Consider the following 16361-nt stretch of genomic DNA (forward strand, 5'->3'; position numbering starts at 1 on the left):
CTCCTAGCATTAGACTTCGAGAAAAAATCACACACACATGACACATGACTACATTCTCTAGTTTCTTTATTCACCAATTTATTTATCAGACTAGCAATGTTCAACATGTAAGTATCTAAGATGTCATCTAAAGATCCTAACAGTCAAACTTCAGATTAAGGTCCTCATTTTTCACAAACTAGCTATTGCACAGCTCAACACACAAACACTTTATATTCTTATCACAATAAAGACAAAGTCATCACAATTTTCACAATAAACACAGAGTCAACCTCCATTCATCCTAACAAGTAAAATGGCAGGTTGCTCACCACCCCCTCCCCAAACAAAAGAACTTTGCCCTCAAAGTCAATAAAGAAAACAAAACAGGGCTGTGAGGAAGGGTCATACCTAGGACACTCTAGGCGTCGGTAACTGGCTCAGCGTCGGAACCCTTATCAATGGGTGCATTCCCAGAAACCAGCTCTGGGTTAGGATGGCTATCACTAACTGGGGTAGGTACTCCATAACCAGAAGCGCCAGCTAACACCACATCTCGTTGTTGTTGAATGAGTTCTTCATCTTTTCTTGCCTTCTTCCGTGATGTCTTGCGGGTTTCTTGTGTTGCCTTCTTTCCTCGTTAGATAGGTCGGCAGGTAGCTCCTTATCACACTCTTTGGCTTTGTGTTTTCTCTTGCCGGACTTACCCTTAGGTAGTTCACCCCAAAAATCATCAAGTGATTGCGTGGAGGGTGCCTGACTAAGCAATTACATCAAAGATTCTGGCATGACCGAAGTGGGCACCTGTACTGGCTTTTAAGCTAGTTTAGCAACCTGAGCTCACATTTTGGCCTATTGTGACTTGAACTGTTCACTATCTACTGAACTGGTGGCCTAGAATAAATCCTCTCCAAACTATTCATCATGTCTTTTAAGAAAACCAGCTCCTTCCGCATCTGATCTTTTATCTCTTTTTTCGCAGCTAACATATCTGGCTCTATTAGCTGAGGCATCCATTTTACAATCTGGTCGACTAACGTCCTGGTTTGGCGCTGATCTGCAACCAATTTCTAAAGAAATGTCATAGGAATAATGACAAAGGTACCTGGAGCCTGTGAGGCTGAAGCTGGTGGTGGTGGTGCCAATGTAGATGGTTGTGATGACTCCTCCTGCTCTGGCTCTCTATCAGCATGTGGAATGTCAATTGGGAGATGAGGAACAACAACCAAAGAACCCACAACTCCAGATTTCGCACCAAAGAGATGGTTAGCGACATCTTTGATTTTAGAGGTCTGGGTCAGTTTGAATACCTCACCCCATCTAGTAACTAGCCTGTTTAGGGGAATGTTTGCTTGTCGACTTTATTTCCTTATTAGATAGGGAAATGTAAGTTTGGCTCTCTCATTTAGTGCCCTGTCTCTCACTCGGTCATTATGATCCACCCCACATTTACCGGGTAACCAATCATGAGGCATGCTACCAAGAAGCCAGTGAAGGAGAAAAAGTATTATCATTACCTGTAGGTCTCAATTGTGCATGGACAATAGCCCACCAAACCTTGGCTGGAAAAGATAGTGAAGCTTTAGTAATGAGTGGTTGCATTGTTGTAACCCCAACTGCATTCTCCCCATCTACTGCAATTAGCCTCGCAATTCGGCGCAAAACCCTCTCTCTAGAACTCTGAATCTCCATCTCAGTATCACTGGTGACTGCATGATGGTTCCCCTCATAAAGGCCAACTAAAGTTAGTGTTGTGTATTCCGAGCCATGCAACATCATGTTGATAGTAGCCTCGAAGATATCTATCAATTTGCCCCGAACCATAATTGATTTGAGTGGTCCCAATGTACTAGCTATGTCTTTCTGCCCCCATTTAGTTGTCTCAGTGTTTGCAACAAAGTCCATCAAAGTGGCTGCATAAGACGAATAAAACTCTCTGGTTAGGTGGCTAGAATATTCACCAGGTGCATTGTTCATCCAGTCAAACTAATGAAACTGAAACATTCGATAAATGTCGGGGTATGATTTGATATCAGCCACCACCACTCTGGTCTCAAGCATGATTGGTCTCTTCTTGAAACCGCTAAACTTGATCACAATTTCGTTATTAAAGACTTCAGACCTGTTCACAGTCCACATAGAACGAAAACAATCAATCAACTGTTGTCTCTTTGCGGGATTGACTTCATGGATGTTAACATATAGGATCATGTTGTCATCGTTGGTTATGTCATCATCTTCTCCTACAACACCTGCCTCCTCCTGTTCTCCAGTTTCAGCTTCTGTGTTTACTGCAGGTGGAGGTGTAGTTGCATCTTCCTGATAGCTGCTAGCGGACTCTTGATTGCCTCTTGAACCATCTTCAGACTGGCTACCTAATTCCTCACCGCTACCAGCACTACTACCTTCCTCTTCAGACGGGCAAGGAGTGTTCTGGAGAATTGCCTTCGATGTCTGGGATCTAGTAGCTCGTGGTGGGTGATCTTCAATGAAAGTGTTTATTTGAACCTCGGAACTTCTAGATTCTGACGCATCATGACCTTCCGATTGAGAAGCAGTCGGTGAGGAATGTTGGGTTGCATTTTTTCTTCGAGGACCAATAGTAGCTGAGAAAAACAAAACCTATTAATACACAAATCAGTAAAATGACACATTATCAGGTACTTAGACTTCCCCTGTGTAATTACATCGTGGCGCCTTGACTTAAGAATGCCGTCACCCAATCTATCACTAGGAAGGGCCACACAATCAAAATACAGAAAAGAACTAAAAGTACAGAAAGTAAATTATACATTTTTTTATACGGAAGCTCACACGGGCCGTGGTAGATACCACGATCCGTGAAACCTCTCATGGATTTAAGACAGACTCAGTGTGCAACAAGAGTTTGACAAAGTATTGTTTATTGATGATTGCACGGCTCGTGGAGTTCACCACTGTCCGTGATAATGCTCGTGAACATCACCAGTAGTTGTATGAAATGCCCAAGTGTGGCCCACGAGTGGTTTTACAGCTCGTAGTGACTTCCATGATTAGTGAAGCCTATCGTGGTCTTACACTTGGCCAATCATTCAGTCATTTTATCCCCCGACTTCACCATAGGATAGGTTACCCCGATATATTTTTACACATGATCACAACGTGAATACTAACACCACTGAATCTCATGAATTGTCTAACCCTCCAAATTCTTGAAGCTTTGGATGCTGTCCCGAAGTGTCATCATCTTCGAAGGAGGGAAAAACCGACTTGAAACGTGGTGAAAAGCTCTTCCCACGAAGTAATTGAGTCTCGTGGCAATTCAGCCAACCACTTACATGCTTATCCCATCCGAGAAAATGGGAACCACCTCAACCGGACCGACTTTTGGGATATGTTCTTGAAGGAGAACGGCCCGCAAACATCAATGAAGTTTCTAATATGCTCATGGGGATCCTCAAGAGCCAACCCACCAAACAATCATTTCAATGGTAAGAGTTGCAACATGGTACTTGTAATATGGAACACAATGTTCCCTTCAACCGAGGCAAGCGAATGGAACCAATTCCACTAATTAGATGAGGGTCATTAACATTAGGCTCGTTGACATCGTTGAGGTTACCGATGTCGTATTTGTGGCCCACTTGGCTACAATTGCTTCCGTTCACACTCATTTCCTTTGTTCAAAATAGCAACACACAAACCAAAACTAAAAGTAAGTAGATTCAACTATGACTAAAAAGAACAAAATACAACTTAACCAAACAATTTAATCAACACCACTCCCCAGCAGTGGCACCATTTTAATTAATAACGTTTCAAAGACACTTCATCCAATTCTAAGTGTCAACGATCGTTAATTAGTATATAACCCAACTAAATGAGTTGGGGACGAACCCCACAGGGAGTGGTAGAAAGTACGAATATGATCAAGTCAGTCATAGGAATAGACATTTTCGAATAAAAACAAAATTCAAATAAGGGGGTGACACGAATGTCAAATAAAGGGGTTTTGGTTTGAAATTATCAACTACAACATCAGCAACAACACGAAATAACAATAATGAGACGGGTTCTTGGGATGTAATTCGATTATAGGCTAATGTAGACAAATGGGTAATTTCAACTGTTAGGAAATAACTGTATATTAGTGAATAAGCTAGACTATAGAGGAGGTAAACTTTCTCTCGAACAATTTACCCCAAATCAAGTTGATTTCTCTCGAACATCAACAAGCATGCAAAATAAAAACAGCCTACGCTTTAGTCCATTCACTCTCTCGAGCTGAATGTGTGGGAAAGGATTTAGGATTCACTCTCTTGAGATGAACCCATGACAACCCAATACCCATAGATCATCAATCAATAATCTTGGTTTTAAAACCTCTCTTTCTCGAGCAAGCTAAAAACATCAAGGTAGAATTGCATTTGTAACTACAATTCTTTAAATTAAAGCACAATTAATAATTGAAATCACTTCTAAACAACATTTAGACTAACAATTAGCAATACCCATAAACTAAATCAACATATAATCACATAATCACACCCCAAGAATTGGGTTTTAGCTAGACATCATAAAAAGATAAAAATTGTTACCAAATTGAGTTTTCATCAACTAGGTAAGATTAATTTCGTCCTTACAATGGTCCAAATTAAATAATCTCAAAGACCCACTTCCAATTTTCTCAAAAGTGAAAAACTTCAATTTTTCAAAGCTAAGGATAACTTGTCTCAATACTCAGCGTTCAAAACTAAAAAAATTGATAAAAAAATTCCAAAAAATTGTAATATGATAATTTGATACTAAACTAAATGTTCGAAAATGTATTTATAGTCGCAAAAAATATGTTGCGAATGGCCATTCGGCGCAGTAAGTTGGGTTGGCCGATCAACTCGGCGATCCGCCCTTTGGTCAATTCCATCACCTTTTTGCCTTGGCCTTAATCATCCTCCAGGTCTGTAACTTTGGGCGATATAACTCTGCATCGCGAAACCACTCGATGATCCGCCGACTGCTCATTTTTCTCGCCAACTTAATTTTCTCCTTCAGGGCTTGGCACACTAGAACTTTAGGCGGTCAAATGACCACTCGGCGACTCACCAAATGGACTTAGCAATCACCAGGCTCTCTTTTCTTCCTTCTTTCAGCTCACTTAGTTCCTTTTTGCAAATTCGTGTCCTTGCTTTGTTCTTCAATACAAATACCTGGAATTTGTGGACACTAGATCTATACAAATAAAGCCCTAAATAAGTCCAAATATCAGACTCATCAACCATTGGCTTTGAACCTCTCACCCTTGTCATTTTCAAGCTCAATAGCACCCGACTGGAACACCTGAGTTACCTTAAAAGGTCCAAACCATTTGGATCTCAACTTTCCCGGAAATAAACGAAGTCGGGAGTTGAAAAGTAACACCAAGTCACCAAGAGTAAAAGTTCTCTTCTCAATATGCTTATCATGATAAAGTTTCATCATCTCCTTGTATAGTGCAAACCTCTCATATGCTCTCAAATGGAACTCATCCATCTCATTGATCTGATCTAGTCTCAGGTTTGTTGTTTCATCCCAACTAAGATTGAGCTTCTTCAAAGCCCAGAGTTCCTTATGCTCAAGCTCTACCGGCAAATGACATGCCTTTTCAAACACCAATTGACATAGAGAAATGCCAATAGGTGTCTTGAAAGCTGTCTGATAGGCCCATAAAGCATCATCTAACTTGGGTGCCCAATCTGTCTTGTTGGCATTCATTGTTTTAGCCAGAATCGCCTTAATTTCTCTATTGGACACCTCCATCGGGCCACTAGTCTGTGGGTGATAAGGTGTTGCCACCTTGTGTTGTTTAACCCCATATTTGGCCAAAAGTGTACTGAATACCTTGTTGCAGAAATGGGAACCACCATCATTGATAATGGCTCTGGGTGTGCCAAACCTTGAAAAGATATTCTTCTTCAGAAAGCTAGCAACACTTTTCCCATCATTCTCAGGCAAAGCAACTGCCTCAACTCATTTGGACACATAATCCACTACCACCAATATATACTTATGCCCATATGAGCTCACAAATGGGCCTATGAAATCAACTCCCCACACATCAAATAGCTCCACCTCCAGAATGGGTGTCATGGGTAACTTGTGGAGCTGAAAGATTGCTCTTTGCCGCTCGCATACATCACAACTCCTTACTATGTCCATCGCATCCTGATGAATTATGGGCCAGTAGTACCCACACTGAAGTACATTATGGGTTGTACGGGCACCTCCATGATGGCCACCCACTAGAGAGGAGTGACATGCCTCTAGAATGTGCAACATCTCAGCTTCAGGGAGGCATCGCCTGATGATATTGTCAGCACACACCATGTACAAATAAGGTTCATCCTAGAAATACTTACCACATCATGCAGGAACCTCTTCCTTTGCTGAAATGTCAACCCCTTAGGAATGAAGTCACTAACAAGAAAGTTAGCAAAATCAGTAAACCAAGGAATAAGATCAAGAGTTGCAGCCAATACCTGCTCATCCGGGAACGCATCATGATTTCTAGCTCACATTCCTCTTTCTTCTCAGCCTCTAACCTAGACAGGTGATCAGCCACCTGGTTTTCATACCATCTTTTATCCTTAACCTCAAAATCAAACTCCTGAAGTAGAAACACCAATCTGATCAACCTTGGCTTGGCATCTTTCTTTGCTATTAAGTATCTCAGAGCTACATGATCTGTGTGGACTATTACTCTAGTACCCAACAAGTAAGCTCTGAATTTCTCGAACACATACACCACATCCAATAGTTCATGTTCAGTAACTGTGTAGTTTCGATGTGCTCCATTTAGTGACTTACTAGCATAGTAAATCAGATGAAACATCTTATTGTGCTTCTTCCCCAACACAACTCCTAAGGCAGTACCACTAGCATCACACATTACCTCAAAAGACTCAGCCCAATCTAGGCCAATGATCAATGGGGCAGAAATCAACTTCTCTTTCAGGCACTCAAAAGCTCTTAGACATGCCTCATCAAAAGCAAATTTCACCTCCTTATCCAAAAGTTTGCACAAGGGGTGTGCAATTTTCAAGAAGTCATTGATGAAACACCTATAAAACCCGACATTTCCTAAGAAGGTTCGAATACCCTTCACACAGATAGGTGGAGGCAACTTTTCAATCACCTCAATTTTTGCTTTGTCAACCTCTAATCCCTTTTGTGACACCTTGTGACCAAGGACTATGCCTTCCTTGACCATGAAATGGAACTTCTCCCAATTCAGCACTAGATTGGCCTCCTCGCATCTCTATAAGACCCTGCTAAGGTTAAGCAAACAGTCATCAAAGGTATAACCTACCACTGAAAAGTCTTCCATGAATACCTCCAAAGTGTCCTCCACCATGCCCGGGAAGATAGACATCATACACCTCTGGAAAGTTGTTGGTGCATTACATAATCCAAATGGCATGCGCTTAAATGCAAAGGTGCCATAAGGACATGTAAATGTGGTCTTTTCCTGATCTTTAGGAGCAATTTATATCTGGTTGTAGCAGAGTATCAATCTAAGAAATAGGACCACCCTTTTCCAGCCAACCTGTCAAGCATCTGGTCCATGGATGGCATTGGGAAGTGATCCTTCAAAGTTCTCTTGTTCAGCTTCCTGTAGTCCATGCACACTCGCCATCCAGTGACTGGTCTTTGTGGGACCAACTCATTCTTTGCATTCGCAACCACAGTCATAATACCTTTTTTGGGCAGACATTGCACTGGGCTGACCTAGTGACTGTCAGAAATGGGGTACACCACCCTAGCATCTAACCACTTGATGATCTCCTTTTTGACCACCTCTTGCATTAGTGGGTTCAACCGTCGTTGGTGTTCAATGCTTGGGATGCAGTCTTCCTCAAGTTGGATCTTATGGGTGCATATACCTGGAGGTATCCTGATGATGTCAGCAATGGTCCACCCAATAGCCCTTTTGTACCTTATCAACATTTTGATCACAGCTTGAACGTGCTAATCATTCAAATCTGGAGCCAAAATCACAACTAAAGTGTTTTTAGTGCCCAAAAATACATACCTCAGGTGACTGGGTAGCTTTTTCAGTTCCAGCACAGGTGGCTCCTCAATAGATGGTTTTGCTGGAGGACTTGGCCTATTTTTCAAATGTAAATCCAGTTTCTTTGGAGCATAAGAGTGTGCTCCCATTCCCTGCAAATCATTCACGGTCTCTACATAGTTAGACCATAAATCAGCTTCAAAGTTCATCAACACGGCTGGTAATGTTTCAACAACCAGCCTCTCCTTAATGGTTGCTCCCATATCTTCTTCATCAAAAACCTCTATCACAGACCCACATTCATGTCATGCCGTTGTTTCATTGACCTGCAAATACTAAACTTTATCTCTGCTTTGTTGATTCTGAATTTCAATTTTCCTCTCTCAACATTTACCAATGCTCGTCCTGTGGCCAGAAATGGTCTTCCCAAAATGATGGGAACCTCAAAATCCACTTCGCAATCCAAGATCATGATGTCTGCCAGAAAGATGAAAATGTCCACCTTTACGAGCACATCACATAAGATGCCTACATGTCGCTTCACCGACCTATCTACCATCATCAACCTCATTGTTGTGGGTTTAAGAACTCCTAATCCCAATTGCTTGTAGATGGCCAGCATCATCAAGTTTATACTGGCCCCTAAATCACACAAGGCCTTTGCATATTCGATTGATCCGACGGTGCACGGTATGGTGAAAGCACCCGGATCCTCCTTCTTCTGTACCAGTAACCTGGTAGCAATAGAACTGCAGTGATGAATATTTTCAGTCAAATCAATACTTACAACTCTTTTCTTTGTGACGAAGTCCTTCATGAACTTGGCCTATCCTGGCATTTGCTCTAGTGCTTCCACCAGTGGGATATCCACTGATAGTTGCCTCAGCATGGTGATGAATTTAGTGAATTTCCCATCCTCGACTTTCTTTTTAAGCCTTTGAGGAAAATGAAGAGGTGGTCTTGGGATCTGCTATAAAGGCATAGTTCCCTCAACCCCTTTCTCCGTTGCTCTTACTTGTTTTGCTATTTGTTGAGCATCCTCCGAGTCATCTACCTATTCAGCGTTGGCCTCCTCTCTCTCATTTTTCTCTAACACTTGTTGATGTATAGTACCTGCAGAAATTGGGTCATTAAGAATCTTACCACTTCTGGTGGCGATAGCCATGCAATGAACGTCCTTCTTAGGATTTTCAATAGTATCACTTGGTAGCGACCCATTCTTTCTCTGGTTCAGTGATGTTGAAAGTTGCCCAACTGCTGCTCTATTTTTTTGATGGAGGTGGTGTGAGAATCTACCAGTTGACTCATACTGGAGAAATAACCTCTCATCTCTTTCACCCCTGCATATGTTCACTCAACTTTTTGAAACACCTTAGCCATCATGTCTTCCATCTTAGACCCGCTAGAACTACCACTTGCCCGGTCTCTATTACCTGGGCGCACATACATACGATCATTTCTATACCCATCTTTGTTCTGCCAGTTTCCCTGCTCTCTGTTTGGTGACATGTCATATTGTCCTTCTCTAGAGTAGTTCCGACCTGCGTTTCCAGAGTTATAACCCTGGTTTCCTGAGTTATAATTCTGGAAACCTCCTTGGTTTCCCAGGTAATTAGCCTCCTCATCTAGATCGATATCCTCATCTTCATACATGTTTGGCTATCCCACAACATTTACCTTTTCAGACATTGAGACAATATGCTTCTTGAGTAGATCTATCCGAGTCCTCATGTGTGACATGTTCTGATCCCTTTCTTCTTCTCATTTCCTTTGTTCAACTGAAAGTTCAAAAGTGTACCCAAGATTTCCTACTTCTGCATCCCTGGAATACGATGCCCTGTTATTCATTGACACCTCGTCCATCAGTTGCATGCTCTCTGACAATGGCATCCTCATAAATGATCCTCCACACACTGCATCAACAATAAGTTTAGTAACATAATTCAAAGATCTATAGAAATCCTATTTTAGATGTCTCTCAGTGAGACCATAGTTTGGACACTTCTTCAGCTTTTGGCTGAATCTCCCCAGATGTCATGCATCACTTCTCCTGGTAACTACGGGCACTTATCTCATCCTTCATCTACAATTCTTTTGATTCCGAAAAGAATCGTTTGAGGAAGGCCTCCTTCAACTCAGTCCATGTCCTGATTGAGTCATTCGGCATCTTATTCAACCAGTTGGTTGCCTCTCCAGTAAGAGACAATGGAAACAACCTCAATCTCATCGTTGTTTGGCTAACTCCAGGAATTTATTGCGATTTGCATATCACCACAAAGTTTATCAAATGTTGATTTGCATCATCACCAGTTGAACCCCTGAACATATCTTTCAGATTCAGCAGTTGAATCATAGTGCTGGTGATTGTGAATTTCACACCTTGTGGTAGTGTATGTAACATTATCGCTCTTGTGGCTCCAGCTCCATCCAAGTCTAAGTCATCCTTTTCATACATCATGTGAGCTGGATATTGTGCTCTACCTTTTAGAGCCATTGGTTGGCGGTGGGGAGGAATGATTTCATCTACTATTATGTTTTCTTCCACCACCCTAGGCGGGTTGTTCACAACATTCTGTTGAATACCTCTTGTAGCGCTTTCAACTTCCAATCCCAGTCTTTGCCTCTAAGCCTCAGGTTCTTGTGCATTCACCATTTGGCGGAGTGTTTTCCAAAGTTCTGGGTCGTATTGTCAATGCCAATTCAAGAATAGAAGTGGAAAAAGGATAACCATGGATTTTGTAGTGGGACTACCTGAGACCTTGGGGAAGTATGATTCAATTTTAGTCATTGTTGACAAGTTGACTAAATAAGCTCACTTCATTTCGAGTGAATTACAACTCCCAACAATTGGTGAAGATCTGATTAAGACGAACTGGCACCCGATGTCTAAATGGCCCGGGAGAACCAACTTACAACCTGCACTTACCATACATTTAACTATGATAACTATGAAGCTATGACAAGCTTATATGCCCTGTAGTGATAAAAGACCGACATAGACAGGCCCAAAACTTATGTACAACACTTGGCCGTTGAGACCACAATTGTTAAGAGACAAGACACAACCAAACTTTATACATTAGTCTACAAAGCCTTTACAAGATAGACAACCTTAGTTTAGGTTGGGACAAGGCCCCGCCTTACCCTTAACTACTATACGGTAACAAAATAGATGTCAAAGACTCGAGTAATCCCCGAATCAACTTGGAGCTCACCAATAGCAGCTGAGTATCCTGTGCTCCTACTGGGGAGGTCTACTAGCTGGAGTACCTATGGTTGCAGCATGAAATGCAGCGTCCCCCGAGAGAGACGTCAGTACGAAGAATGTACTGAATATGTAAGGCAATAACATATGTAAACAAGAGCTCAATTGAAATCAAGTATCAATAAGTAAATGCATAGATCAGATTAAAGACCACCCTTGTTGTTGTTGTGGGATCATGTACATTATATTCTTTTCTGTAATTTTCTTTACATTGCTATCTCTGTAAAGCATGTGATACAAATAACCAACTGATCAGTGGTAAAAGAGGATGACCCATACTAGGCATTTTAACCCCTGAGATGCTGTCCTCAAATATATAACTTTGGGATTGACCCATGCTAGGCTTTCGCCCCTAGGCTGCCACCCTTATACACAAATTAGGATCGACCCATGCTAGGCTTTTGCCCCTGGGCTGCCACCCTTACACATATACCGCTTCATATAGTTTCTTTAATCTTTGAGATTGTTATTTTGGTGGTCATAATTATTTTTGAGCATCAGAACTGTGGAACAGTAGTAGGAAACATGTGAATATGCACTTAGGGCAGTAACAATAACACAAGATGGAAATGTAACACTAATGAATTTCATAAGAGCTCAAATGACACAATGGACCTCATTTGATTGACAGGAGGAATCACAAAGCTACTACTGAAATTACCCTTTTCTCAAACCAATACTTGGAAAAGTAAAGATGCACATATATTGAAGCAATTCGACACACTAAGGAGAGGGGAAATATTGTTAGCTGTGTTTGGGATTGTACGCTGCCACTATGTGTCTTTTACTTGAAAGAGCACTTAGGAAGCTCACTTGTTGATAATGACACAAGCAGAGTTCATGCCAAAGAATATAGAATCGAATAGCCTTACATACCTTGCTGTACCACTCAGATAGTACAACGAATTAACCTCCTTCCTTTCCGATTATTAATCTACAATGAAATAAGTAATACAACTAATATGAGTAGCTAACCAACAGATTGGGCTACTTGAACTTGGCAAACAGTAATCAGGCAGCAAACTCATACTTATCAAACCAATGGTATGCATTCCACCCGTTCTCCTTTAATAACGTCATATACAATACGACCTTCTAATAAGGTCCCCTGAAACTCCTCGGGCTTTATAACATATGCAAAACAGTATACAAAGGGGTTGCAGGCAGCAAGCTCATGCAACGCCCAATTAGATGGTACGTTACTGCACCCTTTACCGTTTTATCCTTTAACAAGTTCTCATGACTTCTGCACATGCCTCCTTATGTTACAATACACAAATCAGTTTCTAAACATCAGAATGTGGCAGTAGCAATATGAACTCACGGTTTCCGACCACTGTCCCTTGAGCATCCAACTAACATTACATTTAAAATGCCTAAATGGGCTAACAATTGAGTTAAAGGGGACTCCCCTCCATGGCTGTCCCAACATGCACAATCAACCAGAACATTCCCCAATCTCACACCATGTAAAAGGAACAATTCTCAGCTCATTAACACATACCAAATCCCCTAACCGATTCAAGCACAAAAGAGGGATGAAAATTTCAGTAACTCACCTTGTTGGACAACAACCTCACTTGCTAACTTCAAGGTTTAGGTTGTCTTTTCCAAATTATCTTGAGAATAATGAAGGATTACTAAATCAGCAGACCATATTCTTACGAATCCAAACTTTAAAAAAAATTAACATATGGCAGTAGCCTTACCTTAAGGTGAAATTAGTTCCTCCTCTTGAATTTCTTAAGATGGGAGATGTTACACCAACTTGTACTTGAAAAATAAAGGGTTTTCTCAGATTTTTAATGGTGAACTTGCGGGCCAGCACTTTGGAGCTTCTAGGGTTTCTTTTTGGGAGTAAATTGATGTAGAACAAGTGAGAGATATATGAAATGAATTTCATTCTCTTAAGGGTCCTTTATGGACGTTTTTACATTAAGAAATATGTAGAAATATCTAGTCCCTCACTTTAAGTAAGCAGGTACATCACTCCCTTAATTTCTGCCACAAGTTCTTTAAGTAGCTGCATCACCTAGTTGCCCTTTTCTTTTAAAATGCAGTCGACATATTTCCTAAGTAGGTGCATCACCTACTTACCACTTATTTAAGTAGGTCAGCAGTTAATCTACCATTAAGAACCTATGTCATCCTTTCTACGTAAGCTACACATGTACGTAAGTAACTTAATTACGTAAGACATCCGAATCAGTAGCTTAAGCAAGTAGGTTGATTACTATGACAAATTATACTTTAGTTACTCTATTTAGCCTCAAACCTCTTTCGAATATTGTCAAACCTATTTCAAACCCTCACTACTCACATAGAACTAGTATATGCAAAATATGGGACGTTACATAACCCTTGGCCTGACTTAACTTATAGCGGGAGACTTAAAGCATTAATACAAGGATTCAAATACACTTTAGAACAACTGTCTCAAATAAATTTAGAATGTTTAAGGATAAACATTCAAATTAGCCGAAGTGGCAACTCAATGAGTCTTATAGCAAAACATCTGAAATACAAGACTAAAGAACTATATAACTACTCGTCTATGAAGCTTCTAAAAACAATGATGGAAGTCGGGAAAAGACCCCTGATCATCCTAACAATTGAAATGTTAAAAACAAGATAATGAGGGATCCTCCGGAAAGCAAGGAGGCTTACCAACTGACTCTGAGTGCTCAACTAGATAAACGAGGTGTTGAATGTTGATCCTGGTTACTTGTGTCTGCATCGTAAAATGATGCAGGCCAAATGGCATCAGTACATTAAACGTATGAGAATGCGAGGGGAAAACTAAACATAACATAAGATTGAAAGGAATCTGAATGGAACACTTACCTTAGCTTTACTCAACTCATGAATGCTCAATTCAAATGCGAAGTAAGAACAACAATAAAGGTGCAGTTTATACAAAGCATTTAAAACAGTAAATGACAACTCAATGTATTAAAGAAACAAAATAACAACTTAGTTCATATATAAAGTAATATAATATTGTTGGAGTTTCTCTAACCAATAACCATCAATTTGAGCCTAAGTGATGATACATCATCTCGCCCACGCTGCCAGAACTGTCATATACCTTGCCGTGATATAGAATGCATCAACTAAGTGGATCCACTAGTCTATGCTAAAAAACACTAAGGAATCATCTAAAAAGTATGATCTCTTCTACCCATGACGGCTACATGGTTTATGGAGACTTAAATTATTATGAACTCGTCCCCATATCGGTGCTCAATACTACTCCCAAAATATACTCAGTTCATATGTTTTAAAAACAAAATTCTTTGTGTGATTTGAGATAATTACTCAAAAACTAGCTTAAAAGTTTCTCTTGAAAATCGGTGTTAACTCTCTTGTTTAAATGTGAAAACATTTTAACATTTGGAGAATACTTAGTTCCCGTATAATCTTTGAAGGAATGAACTTTACTCTTACACTTTACTCAACTCAAAACTCAATCCTTAAAACAAAGTTAAAACGTTTCTAAAAGACTTTTGGAAAACTCTATGAACTTCTCTTGACTTGACTCTTAACTTACTTAAATTGAATTATGGATTCAAGGTTTATGATCTCATGTCTATGGATGATTTCCTGATGTTTAGATGTACCTTAGAGTGTATAAATCAACCAGAAAACATTGGTATGTTGCTAGGGAACTATTACAGAAAGAACTGGAAAAAAGTAGAGGACCTGGCGTCCCTGGAGCTCTGAGTGGCGCAAGGTGCCAGAGGAAAAATTTCAGAGACTGGGTTGGGGCGCTCTGGCTGGCACGGAGCCCCAGAGCCCAAACTTCAGAGCCCTAGGTGGGGCGCTCTGGCTGGGGCGGTGCCCCAGGCCCTTGCCTAGAAAGCTCTGACTTTTCTTCTTCGTTTTTCAACTCTAAGCCCTCTAATTTCACTTGGTTCTTTCCCCAAATACTTAGAATCAACTATATCCTCAATATTTGTAAGATTCTATTCGAAATCACACCTAATTTCATGAATCAAACTCAAGAAACTTCACCAACAAGAACCCACAAGAATTCAAATGAATTTCATCTAGAACTCATATCTTATCTTTCAAAAGAACACAATTACACTGAATTGAATCATGATTGGCGCGTGGGTGAACTAACCCAACGCTATGTGATCTCACATACCTCATCGGGATCGCCCCTTGACAAAATCCATGACCTTAGGTTCAAGAATTGACGATTCCTTGCCTTCTTTTCTCCTTTCTCCTCTTATTTTCTTTTCTCTCAAAACCCTAACTCAAATTTCAAGAGCGTAAACTGACCAACTTCAGTTTAGACCCCTAAGTAATTACCAAAAATGAATTAACTTAATTGGGTATGGAAAAGACCCAAATACTCTTCCAAAATCTGGATTGGACTTTCCTTATCCAGACAGCCCAACTTCAAATGGGCATATCTCACTCATACGACTCGAAATTGCACAAACTCAGCGGTGTTGGAAAGATAATTCAAAGACCTTTACTACGGTGTCTGGAAACACACCTAACTATTCCTGAGCTAGGATTTATGATCGTTTGAATTTGACCAAAAACTCAAACTTAACATAATTTAACCAATTTTCCAGATTTTTCCTTCTTTCCAAAAATGACGATTTCTAATTCTAGCTCTTTCTAGTTCTTTCAATTAAAGAGATGTTACAATATCTCCCCCTTGGGAACATTCATCCTCAAATGAGATTACTCTTATTAGGCTAAGGGAGTAACATCTAACATTCAGCTCAAACACCCAACAAGCAAATATTATACATCAAGTATATTTATTATTAAAGAGTACTAAGAAGAGAATTAGTACCTTGGTTTGGAGTTTCTTCGGGCTCAAAGAAATATGGATATCTCTTCTTCATATCCTCCTCAGCTTCCCAAGTAGCTTCCTCAACAAACTGATTCCTCGAAAGGACTTTGACTGAAGCTACTTCCTTGGTTCTCAACTTGCGAACCTGGCGGTCTAGAACAGGGATCTCCTCATAAGATAAGCTATCATTGATACCAATATCTTCAGTTGTTATGATATGTGAAGGATCTCTCATGCACTTCTTCAACATGGAAATATGAAATACCAGATGAACC

The sequence above is a fragment of the Solanum verrucosum genome, unplaced genomic scaffold, assembly GCF_900185275.1.
Source record: "Solanum verrucosum unplaced genomic scaffold, falcon-dt-bn FXZP01000077.1, whole genome shotgun sequence".
In the NCBI taxonomy this organism is placed as follows: Eukaryota; Viridiplantae; Streptophyta; class Magnoliopsida; order Solanales; family Solanaceae; genus Solanum; species Solanum verrucosum.